The 15,157-nt window shown below is 46.2% G+C and overlaps 1 protein-coding gene across 6 annotated transcripts in view; it reads right to left on the bottom strand.

Moving 5' to 3' along the window:
* tns1b (tensin 1b) overlaps positions 1–15,157 on the bottom strand; it is a 123,020-nt gene that overhangs the window by 86,806 nt on the left and 21,057 nt on the right. The gene's annotated exons all lie outside the window — the stretch shown is intronic.

Raw genomic sequence — 15,157 nt, forward strand, 5'->3', positions numbered from 1 at the left:
AACTCTTCCCCATAGACCCATGTGAGGTCCCTGTCCTTCTGTCTGTGGTCCGGCTCTGTGGCCCCCCTCAGCTCCGTGCTCTCCTGTGGCATCTTTACTACAAAACCTGCATCATGTTTCCATTTGGGCTTAATGAATGGCCGGGAGGAGGAAACATGACATCACTTTGTCTGTCTAACTGCTCAGCTGGTCCACATTTGAACAATCGAGGCTCAGCTCAATGAGAGTAGTGAATACCTTTGTAAACCACACAACATGACCATATATGGCAGATGTACCTTATTGAGAGAGGATCAGAATGACACGGTGTTTGTCCTTTAAGGCTAAACTCAATTCAATTCAACAGCTCACCACAACAACAGGAAGAAACTCAGAACCCTGACAGCTGAATTATGAGTACAATCAATCAATAAAATCTATAAATAATATCAATAAATAAGAGATTAAAAAAGTTCAGATAAAGTGAGACAGAATGCATGAAAATATCAGATTCCAGATTTCTCAACGTGTGTGTGTCCCATTTATGTCTCCATGTGTATATTTGTACATGCAGTGTGTATATTGAAGTACACACACACAGTACAGCCTGTTCAGGGATCAAAGATAGAAAGTAAATGTGTTTTCAAGACAGGAAGTGCCAGTATGAGCATGGCTGTGAGGCTTTCATTATATCGGTGCATGTGTGTGTGCATGTGCGTGTGTGAGTGCTAAAAGTGGCCATGTGGTTGGCATATTGGTGGACTTAGAGGAGGACTTTTCTTCTCATATAGGCAGCCTGTGGAATCTCCCGAGCGTGGCACAGTAATATGGCCGTGCCTGAGCTGAGAGGATTCCCAGAAACCACCTTCTGTAACCTTACAACCACTAATGACCCCTTTTTCTCCTCATCAATCCTAAAAGGCAACGTGTTGGAAAAGCGGCTTTGCCTGTGCAGTCACTCCGAAAGACCTTAAGACTTGAGTGATAAACCAGATTCACTCTGCGCTGACTCCTCCTCCCTCCCTCCTCTCCTCCCCCCTCATTACTCCTCGCGCTCGCTCACTTTGTCTCTCTGCTCTCGTTTCCATCCCAGGGCGCTGATCCATCTGCCCGTCCTCTCTGCCGTCCTCCTTCCCTGGTCTGAAGTACATCTCTTTAACAGAAGGATAGGAAAGCCTCTTTGTCTGCTTCCCACGGTCTACGTTACGCCCAGGCGGGGCATGAAGGAAGCCTTATGTTTCATACCAAGACACGTTTCACACCTCAGTCGATGTGATCCAGGTGCCACACATTTTCTGCCTTTCTGCTCCTCTACAGATCACACTATTATTTATATTAGGTCTACTATCAGTCTTAAGAGACAGGACAGTACAGCTGACTGACACAAGGAATGCAGGAAATGGAGGAATTTGGATTCTTTGACTTACGGTTCAAACGTTGTAGACCAAAACATAAAGCGTCAGCATCAATTGGTACCGAAATGTCCCGGCTTCTTCCTTCATCATGACCAATCGGCCCTCCGGGTTTTCAGGAAAATGAGTTCTGAACCTTTGGAGCGATCCTTGGCAGAGGCAGTAGGACGTACGATAGAACTAACAACGCCACACAACAACCTTAACTTGGTTTCTCGTCCTAACGTCATAACAGACATCAAGCCATTGTTGCATTCAATCAAGTTCAGTGTTTGTATTTGCAGCCACATGGCAACAACGCGACAGGCAAACCCTTCATTCCGTCTCCCAGCTACGCCTCACCACGACGTAACGTGATTAGCTTAATCTAGTTACGCTGAAATAATGACCATGACTGTGCAGAGCTCGCCGTCTTGGCCAGGCGGCGTTTTCTCTGCTGAGCGGAGGGGCGGAGGCCTCTGCCTGGCATGTACGCTCGCTGTTATCCAAGCTGCTGCCGCCGTGCCAAGGCTTCAGCTGGCACCTGCTGGGTCGGGAATCTGGATGTGGGTTTTGGGGGATTGGGAGAGGTGATAAGTGGCTTTAATCGCACTCTGACTGAGTCTAGTGTCGGTGGATGAGAGGTGGAGAGCCAATATCTATAGAGAAGGGAAGCATGCTAACAGTTCTAGCCTTTCTCTACATACACGCAGTTTACAGTTTGAATCTGTCACACACACAGCTACAGGGAAACGTTCTCTGGAAAGAGATGTGAGTAAACTGTGATGAAAGGCAAACAACAATATGGTTTCACTTTCAGAATGTGCAGAAATGATCACAAACAAAGTCAGAAGACCTCCCGTAAAAAGAGATGGTATTGTTCCTTTACTCCTTCAACACGATGATGTCAACATGTTATCCATCTACACAGCTGGTTAGTCACCAGGGGGAGGGGTGTTTTCACCAAGTGTGCACAGAGATGCTGATAGTGGAGTCCACAGGTACTCAGCAGGATTTATGCTTGATATCAAAGTTTGGTTGTTGTTGTTCCTTGTACCATAAAACAGAGTGTGATTAAGAATTCCAGTCCTCCAGTAAAGTACTGCAGTACTCCACACACACACACACACACACACACACACACGTTCGGTTTTCTCTCTTTATGATTTATGCATGAAACACATTTTCCAGATTCCAAATCAAATCAGCTCTGAAATGTAGGGGGGCACTTTAATCAGTCCATGTTGCCATAGCAATAAGCCATGTATTTCCACTTTAGATGCCCTCAGTTCCCCACTTCCACTCCACAGCTCTGCCCTCTAAAGAGTCTGATTTGTCATTAGAATCTGTAAATAAATCAGAGTTCTTATTGCTCGTTTATAAAGAGAAGAACCTAAATTCCTCCTTCACTTTCTCCCTCTTCCTTTCTCACACACACACACACACACACACACACAAATACACTTGTGTGTTGAACACGCAGAATGTCTCAATCTAACATTCTATTCAGCAGCCTCTTTGAGCGCTCACACACTCTCCCAGACCTCTACCTATTCACCGAGCAGGGGGGGCTCGTCCAGGAGGCCGGACTCTGGGGCTGGAATGCCACTTGTCATGTTTTCACTCAGAGGTGGGTGAAACGGGCTAAACGGGGCGCTACAACTGGAACACCTCGAGATTTAATTCCTTTTTTCGCAGTGGAGTGGGTTTCTTTATCAAGCCGAACGAGATCCATTCAGCAGGCGAGCCTCTTTTAGCCTCACTGCCCTCAATGACAGCCACAAAACACAAACCCAGCCTCGGCCATTCAACCCCAAAATACTGTTTAAATAAACAGCACAGAGCAATGGAGCTCTTTGTGCGCTCTTAATTGTTTCCGATCATTAGCAATGCAGCCTGCGCACTCGGTTTGTTTACTGTTTTGGGGGCAGTGGAGGGGGGCGGGGGAGTTGGTAGTGGATATGGGTGATGGGGCGAAGCTCGGGGGGGCGGCAGAGGAATTAAAAGCATCCCTGCCATTCCTCTCACAGGAGACTCGGCTCTCTCTCCCATCACTTTCTGTTCCAAAGTGTCGCCGGACCACAACACGTCCCGTCTCGTCTCAAGCAGGTCACAAAGGAAGGAAATGGTTTTGGACAGGCAACTGGGACCCCCGAAAGCTGGGGTCAGGACATACACATACCCAGACCCCCCCTCTTAACTCAGCCACTGCAGCTCCTGGGAACAGACTCGCCGTTCCCTTAGAGACGCGCGCATAATCTCCTGCCTCACTCTCATTAGCACACACGCACACAAAACAAGGATAAACACACATGCACATGCACACACACACCCACACAGCCGGCCTCCTCTTCCTGACAGCCAGACCCCTGTGCAGGACATGAAGGTTTTCCTTGCCGTCCCAAACGGGTCGATCCTTCAGACCATAGGAGGTTTTGTTTGCCTTGCTGTTTGTGTTTGTGTGTTGTGTGTGTGTGTGGGGGGGTGGATGAGGGGGGTGGGGGGGTATTGTGGGTGCCACTGACAAAGGGGTTTGTTTTTGGCTTGCCTCTTTCTTCTGCTGTTAATTATCAGGCCCATTTTTGCCCCCTCATTTTTAATTTCACAGGAATGCTCGGAACGTTCGTGGGGAATGTTGCCCTGAGGTACCATTGATTTCTAAACCTGGTATGTGCACAAACGCACACGCACACACAAGGTTTTACTGTAAACCTGCAGCCACACATCATTGTCTCGTTATTTATTGTTTCTAAAATGTAAATCTGCCAGCAGAGAGGTCTGTGGTTATGGCGACCGGAGCTCTGACGCCCAATTGAACAGGCAGATGGTTGCATAGGAATGGGGACAAGGGTATTCCTGCGGGATCTGTGATGAAATGTAAGTTACTGCCACAGGTCGGATTAACCTGTCAGACCTGTATCAAATGAGTTTTCAGGTCAATTGGAAGGATTTTGTGTCTTATTAGTGCCAAATGTGAGCTTTAAAGACGACCAATCAACCTTTTTGCAGCTGTTGTGTGCAAAACATCCCCACAACATTTCAACAGCTAGGAAATGACACAACATTTAAACTTATTAACTATGCAGACGGTTTACGACTCTTCTTATGCTGAGCCGCACATGGACGTTCACCTCACAAAGGACACGCGTTGTTTTGGAATGAAAGCTCCCTCCCTGTGTGTTGGTGAAGCTGGAGTGGGATAAATCCTTCCAGACTTCGCTCTTCAACAGACATTCCAGTCCAGTAAGGTAACCAGGAGGCTGTTTTTCTCCTTAACGTCACTAAACTTTCAACTACAGTGACTCATGCAGAGACACACGTGTACACGCGCGCGCGCGCACACACACACACACACACACACACACACACACTGACCTCATCAATGATTGCACTGGTGTTTACTTCCAGCACTCGACCTGTCACCTTCATTCGCACATGCAGACGTGCTTGTAGAGTCAATACGATATGAACAGATATGAATCCTAGTGCATGAAGGATGTTGGAAAGACGTGGAGGCATCCATGCTCGATTCCAAAGTTCCAGGCTCCAGTTGGAACACAGGCTTCTTCATTTGTTTGTGTTCGACGCATCCATTAATAAGTTCAAGAAAATACTTTGGAACTTGTCACATGAGACAAAATGACTTTGCATGGTTTCGGCAGCAGTAATTTTCCATGGAAAGAGAAAGAAAGCCAGACAGGTAGATCAGCAACTAACAGACAGACAGACAGGCAGGAGGGGTAGCAGATGGACAGACAGGCTTGGCTCTCTGGCACGAGTACCCAGGTGTGAATGAGACATGTAAAGCTTGGACACATTCATAAGGGAAATTCCAGCGACCAGTTGAATAAAGTTATTTTGAATGGGAGTTGCCTGAGATGAGCTCCTGCACCTGGACACTGACAGCCAAGACAAAACAGCCTAGGGAGTTATTTTAAAAATGGATGACGACAATCGATCACAGCTTTACCAGCATTACAACCTGCCTGCCGACTGGGATCCGATCCCAACCCGGGCAGCATCCAGACAGGGAGAGGGCGTGATGATGTGAGACGTAAACATGAGTCCAGATAACCAATCCAGACACAGAGAGGGCATTGATCTCCTCCAGTCTGAGTGCAGCATCAGTCAGAGGTTATTGTTCCTCCGCTAAACCAGACGTCTCCGGTCAACTGGGATAATCGGCCAGTTAGTAGGCCGCCTCTCATATGGGACAGCGTACGCATGGATGGACGCAGTGTGGCGAACGTCCCACATGTCTCCATCTGTGTTTGTGTGACGCGTGATGAACCTTAATGTGTGCGCGCCCACAGAAGCCTGCTGGTTGTTCTCGCTTCCCGTTTTGCGATAATCTACTCCCACGATCCTCTCGACGCACTCCTGCGCTCCCACTCTGCCCTGCCCCCTCCCACTGAGCATGTTCTCCATTTACAAGGCGTCTATTCTTCATCGCACTCTACTAAAACTGGAGCCAGCAAGGGCCAGCTGACCTTTGACCCGTCTCCTCTTCCCCTATGTCTGAAATCCTCCCTTTTACACCACATCTCATCTACTCAAGAGTTCAGTCTAGAATCCAGCCCCTTCCTCTCTCATCCTCAACCCCAACCTCCACTCAGTGTCCAGCTTTCCCGCCTTCTCTTGAAGTGTTACGTGCAAGCATGGAGATCAAAGGGACAGAAGGGAGGACAGAGTTGTCACTTTCACTCCCGATGCGAGTTCAGTCGTTTTGGGTTTAAAGGTAAAGCAAGAAGCACCTTCAGATTTGACAGGAATTTGACTTTTAATTTAACATTTAATCTGTGCATATGCATAACAAATTCAGCACAAGGTAAGGCTCTTTTATGTAAGAACAAAGCAAAACACTCACACACACACACACACACACACACACAGTAAACACATTTCCCCTCGTGAGCTAAAACACAGCTTCATTCGATGAGTCACCTGCCCGACACTAAAAACAACTCCATTATTTATCCTGCAGGGCTCCCAACAAGCAATGGCAAGATGCGTTTATGACCGAGAGAAAACACGAGAACGCTAACAAAAGACCGATTTGCATTCAGCAGAAACGTTCCTCCTTTGACAAACACGAACAGCTACACCGCCGTGTTCCTGCCCTACCCTTTGACTCCGGCACATCTGGCATTAATTAGCCGTTATCTGAACAAGCCTAAACATAATCGGCATCAGGATTACTCCAGGAGAGAGATATCTCGCATTCGACCGCACACAAACCAAATTCATTATGACTAATATGTTTACTCGGCTTCGAGCTGTCAGAGGAAGAATCCCAGGGCCAGGTCGTGTTTCCCAGAAGTTTCATTACCTCAGAACACGAGTAAACACGCACATTGTCATTATTTTTTCCAGCGTAAACACCGCTGCAGAACTGAAAAGGTCAGGGTGTGATGTGATGTGCAACGAGTGTTTACAGGAGCATCCACCTACTCATTCACTGAGAGAGGATGGGGTTTCCATTCACATGCGTTCTCCACAATCTTTTTTTGTAAGTAAAGAGGTAATTGTCTATACTTTAATGGGAACAGACTTTGTAACTTATGTGGTGTAGGTTGGGGGTAACAGGAGGTTACAGAGGAACAGCGCTGTTTGTGAGGGCCGAAGAGGCGACTGAGATTTAGTCTCACGAGATGGAGAGCAACAGCACAATGCAAGAACTTAATCAAGAGCTGCAAGAGAATCTGCATGCCAAAGGCTTTGAGAAGTCAAATATGTCTACATGTCTGAGAAAAGGGAACTGTGCAGCAGCAGCAACAGTACAGATGTATTTGTATAAGCCAGTATCACGAGGACACACATCAACGGTTCCCGACTTGGCTCAAAGCTCACTAACAAATGGAAGGTGGCATTTAGTTGGACAAATTATGGAAATAGTCTCTGGTTACTTCACTCAGCTCTGTTCTGGCAACATTGACATGATTCATTTTTGGCTGAAAGGTCTTTCTAAAACATGATGTCACCTGAAATCCAGCCAATGACCATTTCTCTTATTTAAGCGAAAGTATTTCTTCCACGCCTCCAAGAAACACGGACAGATTTGCGGACAGAATGACTGTTAACTCCCTCAGAGCTACTAGATTATGGAAAGCTCGGTGTTGATTTCTGATCTACACCAGGAAGAGAAAAAGCAAACTTGCATAACATCATTTAACAGAAACGCGGCCAAGTCTAACTTTTCTCCTCTTTTGTGCAAAACTCTTAGCGGCTTCGTAGAACTCTGGGAAAACTTTACTCTGAACATTCCGAACCAAATTGTCTCAGCAGCTGTGCAACTTTTTCCAAAATACAGCAGATAGCAAATGACTCAACCAATGAGCTCATTTGCAATCAAGCTATTTAAGGTGGTTACACATGAATTACACATTAGCATAAGTGCAACGGTTGAAGGAGGAAGTGAATCCTGTAATTGCAAGCAGACCAGTACAGAACAAGTGCAACAATGCTTTCCTAAATACCAGAAAGGACTTCTTTTTTCTTCCCTTTGACCTTCCCTTCCTCCCCTTTCTTCCGCTCTCCAGTTCCCACTAAACAAATGGCCTTACAATGAACAGTCACCTGCTTTTCATTTGGGGGAAGAAATGCACTCCAGGCATTCCAGTCTCTCCTTCCTCCCTCTCTACACGCATTTCATCTCACTGAGGTGGATCCCCAGGAGGAAATTACTCAGTCATCCAGAAGTTAAGCAGGGGAGAGGGGGGGGGGGGGGGGGGACCTCTCTTTCTTACAGACCATCGGTAGCAGTGGGAAAGTAACACAGTGGTCATCTTGCCTTTGCTTTGCATGCTTTGGTGCTGGGAGTGTTAAGTTTGGTTGCAGAAGGAAAACTATTGATGGTTTGCCGTAAGTAAGCAGTAAGCAGACCAAGCATGATTGTTTCATCATTATAAGTCCTCACTTGAGTTAGGCTAAATGTATTTATTGCAATTAAATGTAGAGTTCTTGTGTTTTTGTCATTTGTGGTCTCTTAAATACCGATACCTGTGTCTGGGCTAAACCTAGGATACATATGCCTGTGTTTTGACATTATTCTGATTGAGGCCAAACACCTTTACATGTATACATCTTGTAATATGAGAATATGTGTATCTGGAAGAGTTCCCTGACCAACCTACTGAGGAAATTGCATTGAAATCCCTCTGTTACTTCTTGAGATATCCTGCTAACAAACACGATAAGAACAGGACCTGGTTGGCTGAGGTAACAAACCTTATGGGGTTTACAGTATTCTAGTAAGTTCCTACTCAACAACAATTCCTCACAGTTGAGATGTTCATTTTTGTGTCTCTTCACTTGTCTTCTATTTACATATTAGTGCTGTCGGCCCATTATGTTGTCATTTCCTGGCACGGGTTCAGGCATGTGTTTTGAAATCTTACACCAAATCCATATTAAGCAACTCATAAACGCTCGGCTCCATTTGTTTTCATTCAAAATCGCAAAATCTCCTGAGAGAAGCTTTCCTGTTCTGGGAAAACACAGCAGCAAACGTTCTCTCACAGGGCTGGGAGATAGCAGCCTGTGAAAATAAATTATACATGTGATTCAGTGACGCTTACAGGCCCAAATACATGCCGGGAGAAGGGTCCACCTCAATAGCGTCCATTCAGGGACAGAGCAGGTTTACTCAAACACAGCCAACGTCCATCATAACAACAACCAGCTGAGTGAAAACAACACGTGTTCCATTTCACCCTCTGCTGGAACAAGCACTGTGAAAACACAAACATCAACCCAAACTGTGCCGTGGCAGGGACGGGATAGGATAACAATCCCAAATATTATGTTTTCAACCACTTTATGATGTTTTTCTCATTAGCTGCTCTTTAGTTCCTTTAAAGTGGAGATGAGTTTCCATGCTCTTATTTTCATCTAGGGGTTTGTTTTCGAAACCTTTGCAAAGCTTTAATCAACATTTGCCCCCTCTTGCTATTGCATCATTGTGCACTCTGAGTGAAAACAATTCAGGCACACGTACAGTCACCTCCAGAAAAGCCAACTTGACTCAGGACAAGCCAGTAACATCGCCATGTATCAACGCTGGAAAAGGCAAAGCACAGACGACGTGGTGAAGGTGCGTGGTGTTTGTTCTGAACAAACTGCTCTCGCTTCCAGATTCTTCCAAAACTGACACATCGATCCTCTGGTGTGACCTTAAGAAAGCCTCAAGGAGCCTTTGGTGGACACTTCGCTGCAGGTGGATTGCAGCGAGGCAATCCTTATAGGGCTGCTCTTGGATGTGTGTGAATGCAAACACACAATACCTGGGAAAGGTCTGGCAGTGTGAGCAGTGTGAATCTCTGTGTGAAAGAGGATGGAGACTGAAACCTAGATGCTCACAAGATTCCTACTTCATGGTTGTTTCTAAACAGGTTGTCAGTTTCTGGGCCTATGGGTTTGACCTGGTACCAAACTCAAAAGCATAACAATGTTCAACTCATACTCCCTCTTGTCTGACACTAAAAATGAGGGAAAAACAACAACATTTCACGTGTGCCCCTTTAAGAGGGGCACACGTGCGTCTGCTTTATACTAAAAGTCCATTATCAGTTTAAGGGTCCATTCTATGTCAAGGTTTAATGCGTTGTTTTCTATATTTGGTTGTCAAAGCAGAACAAACCCACCTTATATGGTCATGCTTCACCTCAGATGTGTGCAAATGAGAGCCATAACATTCTTTACGTGTCGACTCAAATGATTGTGCTTCTCCAAGTCTCCAAGCACTTTACACGGCAAAACAAACTGATTAGAATGAACGTGTCACTTTATTAAACGCGATGCCAGAAGTGGAGTGTTTGTGCATTAGTGAATATTACAGCCATGAGGGAACGATACAGAGCTGATGGAAGATTAAAAGCCTCAGAGATATGAGCGCAAATTTGTTTTTGAGGTTTAATTCTCCTCGGAATTCTTGGAAGCGTTTCTGACGGTCAGTCACCGAAGAGGCCCACAGAACAAGTTAATGCCATGATAACCTCGAACTCTGGATGTGATCTGAGACCTCCTGTTGATTCCTATGCATTCAAGTGTGAAGCCAAACAATGCTCATCGCAACTGGCACTGACAGCCTCCCACTGTGCTGCCTGTGCATTTCTGCAGAGCAGGAGGGGGATTTGCATTTGAAGTTTTCCCTTGTCTGGAATTTGTTTCTGTAGTTTCTGAATTATTCCAGAAAATATAGGAATGTGCATCGCTTAGGTCGGTCTAAGTAGTGCATTGTCAGATAACAGAGATGGACGACTAATCTTTGCAGCATTGACCCTAAGTTTTGTTGCAGGGCTCACAGAAAAGCCAACAATTTTCTTTGCCACACTGATATCAACAAGTAAGTGACATTTCTTTACGAGTCGGAGCATGTTTGAGATATTTGGCCTTCGCTTACAGCCAACTAAATGTTATTACACTTATTACCTTTGTATCATCATCATCATCACAGTAGTAAGAAGATTGCAGGGGATTTGTTTTGCGGTGCGGTGGCTACGGTGTTGAGGGGGCCCAGGCTGCATAATGAGCTTCCTGTTCACATTACAGTCCTAATTACAACCAGGTCTGAACACCTCCCAGAGCACCCGACCCAGGTCTGTGGCCAGAACCCCCACAGCTCCACTTCCATAACACAAACCTTTGACCTTATATTGTTTCCCAAGCTGTAGGATTGAAGTACATTTTGATCATTTGTGAGACCCAGGATGAATGAAGTTCCACCATCTTAACTTGCCCACCAGGTTTCATTATAATCAGGTAATAACTTCTCAAGCTGCTGAGAAACAGACAAAGAAACCAACACAGGCAGAAATCTAACCTCCTTGGCAAAGGTAAAAAAGTAGATAAACTGACTTTGCCCTCCACTACTCAATATTCCTGGATCAGGGGAGAAGAATGGAGGAAACTGAACCCCAGTCAATTTTCTGAATCCTGAAACTCCCTCCAGGGAGAGCCACAAGGCCATGGGAGGTTAAGGCTAATGTGCCAAGTGAAGCAGAAAGCTGCATCTCTTCAGGAACCAAAGGGGCGGGGGGGGGATACACAAAGCTTCACAACTTCCATAAATCAACTGAGCAAGAGTTAAAATACCCTTTTTGTTGTGAAGGAAGAGAGGACGTTGGACATTTTTCACTCCGGTCACGCAGGAGGACAGACAACATGACAACACCAAGGTGAAATGCAGAGGGTCTGCTTGCACCGGACGGCAACCGCAGCGTACGATTCACGTCAGGAAAGTACAGTAACTCCTTGACAAATCTATTGTAGTGGCAAAACATAAACCCAGATGTTACAAATACAGAAATGTTGCTGTTTTTCAAAGGGGCCCCACATGTGGAAGGTTTTTGGCCACAAACCAGAGGTAATCTCAGGAACTCTGATGGGAAGGAACTAAGCCAAGAAACAGGGGGGTTGGGAAAGAAGAAGAGTAGAGGGATGAGAAGAAGACGTGCATGCAAGTGCATTCTTAAGAATAATCCAGCTCAGTTTGACACTCAGAGCTCTCACATCCTGTTATGTTTCGATGTGGCCAAAGACTGAATGGATTAACAGTCCCCAACCATTTGAAACAACAGCTTTTTGGCTCAAACGTGTTAAAGAAGTCAAGACAAACTGACAGAAGGGATGACCTAGCATTTCTGAGATGACACCGATCCCCAAAGAAGTCCTTCTGAGACTCCACGCCGAACCATGACTGACTGAGTGAACATTAATGGATATCGATCATCCATTAAAGTCTTTGATCTCTGACAACTCCGAAGGTTTAGACCCTGGTCAATATTTGCATTGGAGGCGGCGGCTTCTGCAGTGTTTTCTGTAACAGCACAAACGCCTGGTCGGGTCGGAGCACTCGCTCACTGCTACCGACACCTTTTAAAACCTCCAAACTGGTGACGCCAACAGCTATTTCCTGTCTGCTACACTCAGTATTTGGATACATTTGGCGCCCGGCGTTGTTAGATCTCAAATTGACCTATAAAGGCAATTTTGGCTTGGATTTTAGAGGTCATTTGGTTATATGGTCCTTTTGGAGAAACCCGATGAAACACTCCCTAAACCCCTTTTGGCCTTCATTCATTATTCATAATCCCTGGTGGAAGGACATCATTCTTTCGAAGGTCCTCTCTCTCTCGGCCTCCTGTGCCATCCATGCTTCTGCTCCATTATTGCCCAGAGCGTCTTCTGTTCATTTCCTTTGTCCTTCAAGTCATTCCTGTCATTTCCTATATCCCTCTCCATAAATGTATACGATCGTACGCAGGAAAATCTCCCTCCATCTTTATCTATCTTTATCCATCTCCCCCCCCCCTCCCCTCCCCTTTGAGGCCTGTCTTAGAAATTGTCGACTTTGTGTCAATGGTCTGTTTCCTGCATCTGTACTGTCTCTCCTTCTCTCTCCATCACTTTATAACAGCTTTTGCAGCTGTACACACTATCCCGGCTACCAGAGGAAAAACCTGCAGCTCCAGATTATTGAAACAGCCTGAAGACGAGCAGGAAGTTAAGCAAAATAGAAAAGATAAATCGCAATAATCTGCAAATATGTTCACCTGTGCCTTTGAAAGTATGTTGCTAAGACCTTTGACCCTGTAACTTCCGGGTTTCTCCTCCTCAAACCTTCGCACCTTAAACGATGTGCACCATAACGCGACGAGAATGTACCTGAGATATACATAACACAGTTCTATTTAAGAGTCCAGCAGGTACATTTAGCCTTTATAGTTGCGTACACAACATGTTGAAGAAATAGCAACATGGATCCATTTCAAAGGCCAACAAACCCAGTCAACCCAAAATAACTCAATCAGATATAGATCGGGCGGAAATTCTCAAAAATCATAACATTTTGTAAAACCCCAGCAGTATCAGTATTTAGATCTGCAGTACCGGTCTTTAGTACATCTTTGGGTTTCTGTAGTAAAGAGCACATTCTTACAGAGACAGTCTGTCACAGCAGGTTGTGCCCATATGCAGGCTGTTTTTGGACCAAACAAAGATCTGCTGCTAATGCGAGGGCTCAGATCGATTCCCGCCTCTTTCAGTGAGCTCACTTTGTCATACAGTGCTCTGATGCAGTCAATCAGTGACCCGGAGCTTAGCTGGAGGGCTTTGAGATTCTTTTACGACCCCCCTTTCACCTCGCCTCCCGCTCCTCAAAAGAAAGAATGGTAATTAACTGATGAAGAGCTCTGTAAGATTATCCAGTCTCCTCGCCAAGAACTCCAGCCCTGCCAGTGGTGTGCGGTCGCGTCCCTAAGGACCGTCCCAGAATGGGAAACGATGGATCTCAATAGTCCATTCAACTACTCTCCTCTTTCATGCGCTATTCATCTGAAAAAGAGGAGAGCAGCATGCCATGTTGTATACTTCACCACCAATGTTCTTTGATATCGGCACAAATTAGAAGAAGCACTCGCCGTGTTTGGGACTGTGATTACAATGTTCCTACCGTGGACACGTGAACACATCACAGCTCAGAGAGAGAGCACCCAAGAGCACAAACAACCCCTCACTGTGAGCGGGAATGCACAGCAGATTGAATTATACAAGAGAAAACTAAAATAGCAGTGTGTCCCAACCCCTGACAGAGAGAGGGAGGGAGGGAGAGAGAGAGGGAGAGAGAGAGAGGGAGAAACTTTGCCTGAGAGAGAGAGAGGGAGAGAGGTAGAGGGGTAGAGAGACAGAGACAGAGGTAGGGAGAGAGAAAGAGACAGAGAGTGAGTGGAGAGAATCTGCAAAATGTGTCCATGGATGAAGGAAACAGGAAATACTCCCAAGTATTTGTGCTTACTGTGATTAAAAGCAAAAATGTGAACAAAAGTCTGAATAAATTTACAATTGCATCATCTCAGTCTGTTACTCTGAGTGAACGTACTTTGATTTGTCCAGAGTTTCAGTTGCATTGTGTTTACATGACATTAGAGAAAGCCAACAGATCTCGTCTCTCTTACTCGCGTCCTTCCTCGCACTATCTGCCTCATTCCAGTGTGTCACTGTGCAGAGGCCCCCCACAGCAGCGCCCAACCCTCTACCCCACCCCCGACATGCAGACCACCCAATAGACTCCCTGACCAGAGAGAGACCACATCAGGGTGTCCCAGAGGTCCCAGTGAGATCTGTCACTTATTTCAATCCAAACATCGACTCATCCATACTGTCCTCAGTGATCTACTACACTCTGTCTTCAGCTCAATAGGGGAAACAGTCATTGTCACATCTTCAGGTCATGCAAAGAGCTCATTAAGGTTACAGATGTCTTTAGTGGTGGCATGGCCCTGTAAACTATTCCAGTCTGAGCGATTCTTAAAGAGGAAGATGGGAGAGTGAGGCAGGGAGAGGGAGGGAGAGAGGGAGGGAGGGAGGCAGAGAGAGAGAGCAAGAGAGTAAAAACCAGGGGAAAAGAAGGTCGTCTCACCCAGAACATGCAGGACAGGCAGACCCAGGTGCGGGCCGGTCCAGCCAGGGCTGTTGGCAGGCTGAGCGAGACAGACGGCATGGTGAGCGACAGGAGTGATGCTGCTGTCTGCTGCCTGCTGCTGCTGCTACAGAGCGGAGAGCGAGGAGGGCTTCCTAAAGACAAGTCTGAGTGGGGGAGAAGAAGTTCCACAGCGCTGCACGGCCATGACTCTCCTGGATGCACACAGGCAGGGACACAGAAACTCTCTTCTCCTGCCTTCTGCTCTCCTTCTCTCTGCCTGACGTGCTCGCTTTCTCCACCTCTAATTTGGCTCCTCACTGCCTCTCTTCTCTCTCTCTTCTCTCTCTCTCTCTCTACTCTCTCCCTC

Source organism: Genypterus blacodes, unplaced genomic scaffold (assembly GCF_046128005.1).
Source record: "Genypterus blacodes isolate CSIRO-AG114 ecotype Tasmania unplaced genomic scaffold, CSIRO-AGI_Gbla_v1 ptg000106l_1, whole genome shotgun sequence".
Taxonomy (NCBI): domain Eukaryota; kingdom Metazoa; phylum Chordata; class Actinopteri; order Ophidiiformes; family Ophidiidae; genus Genypterus; species Genypterus blacodes.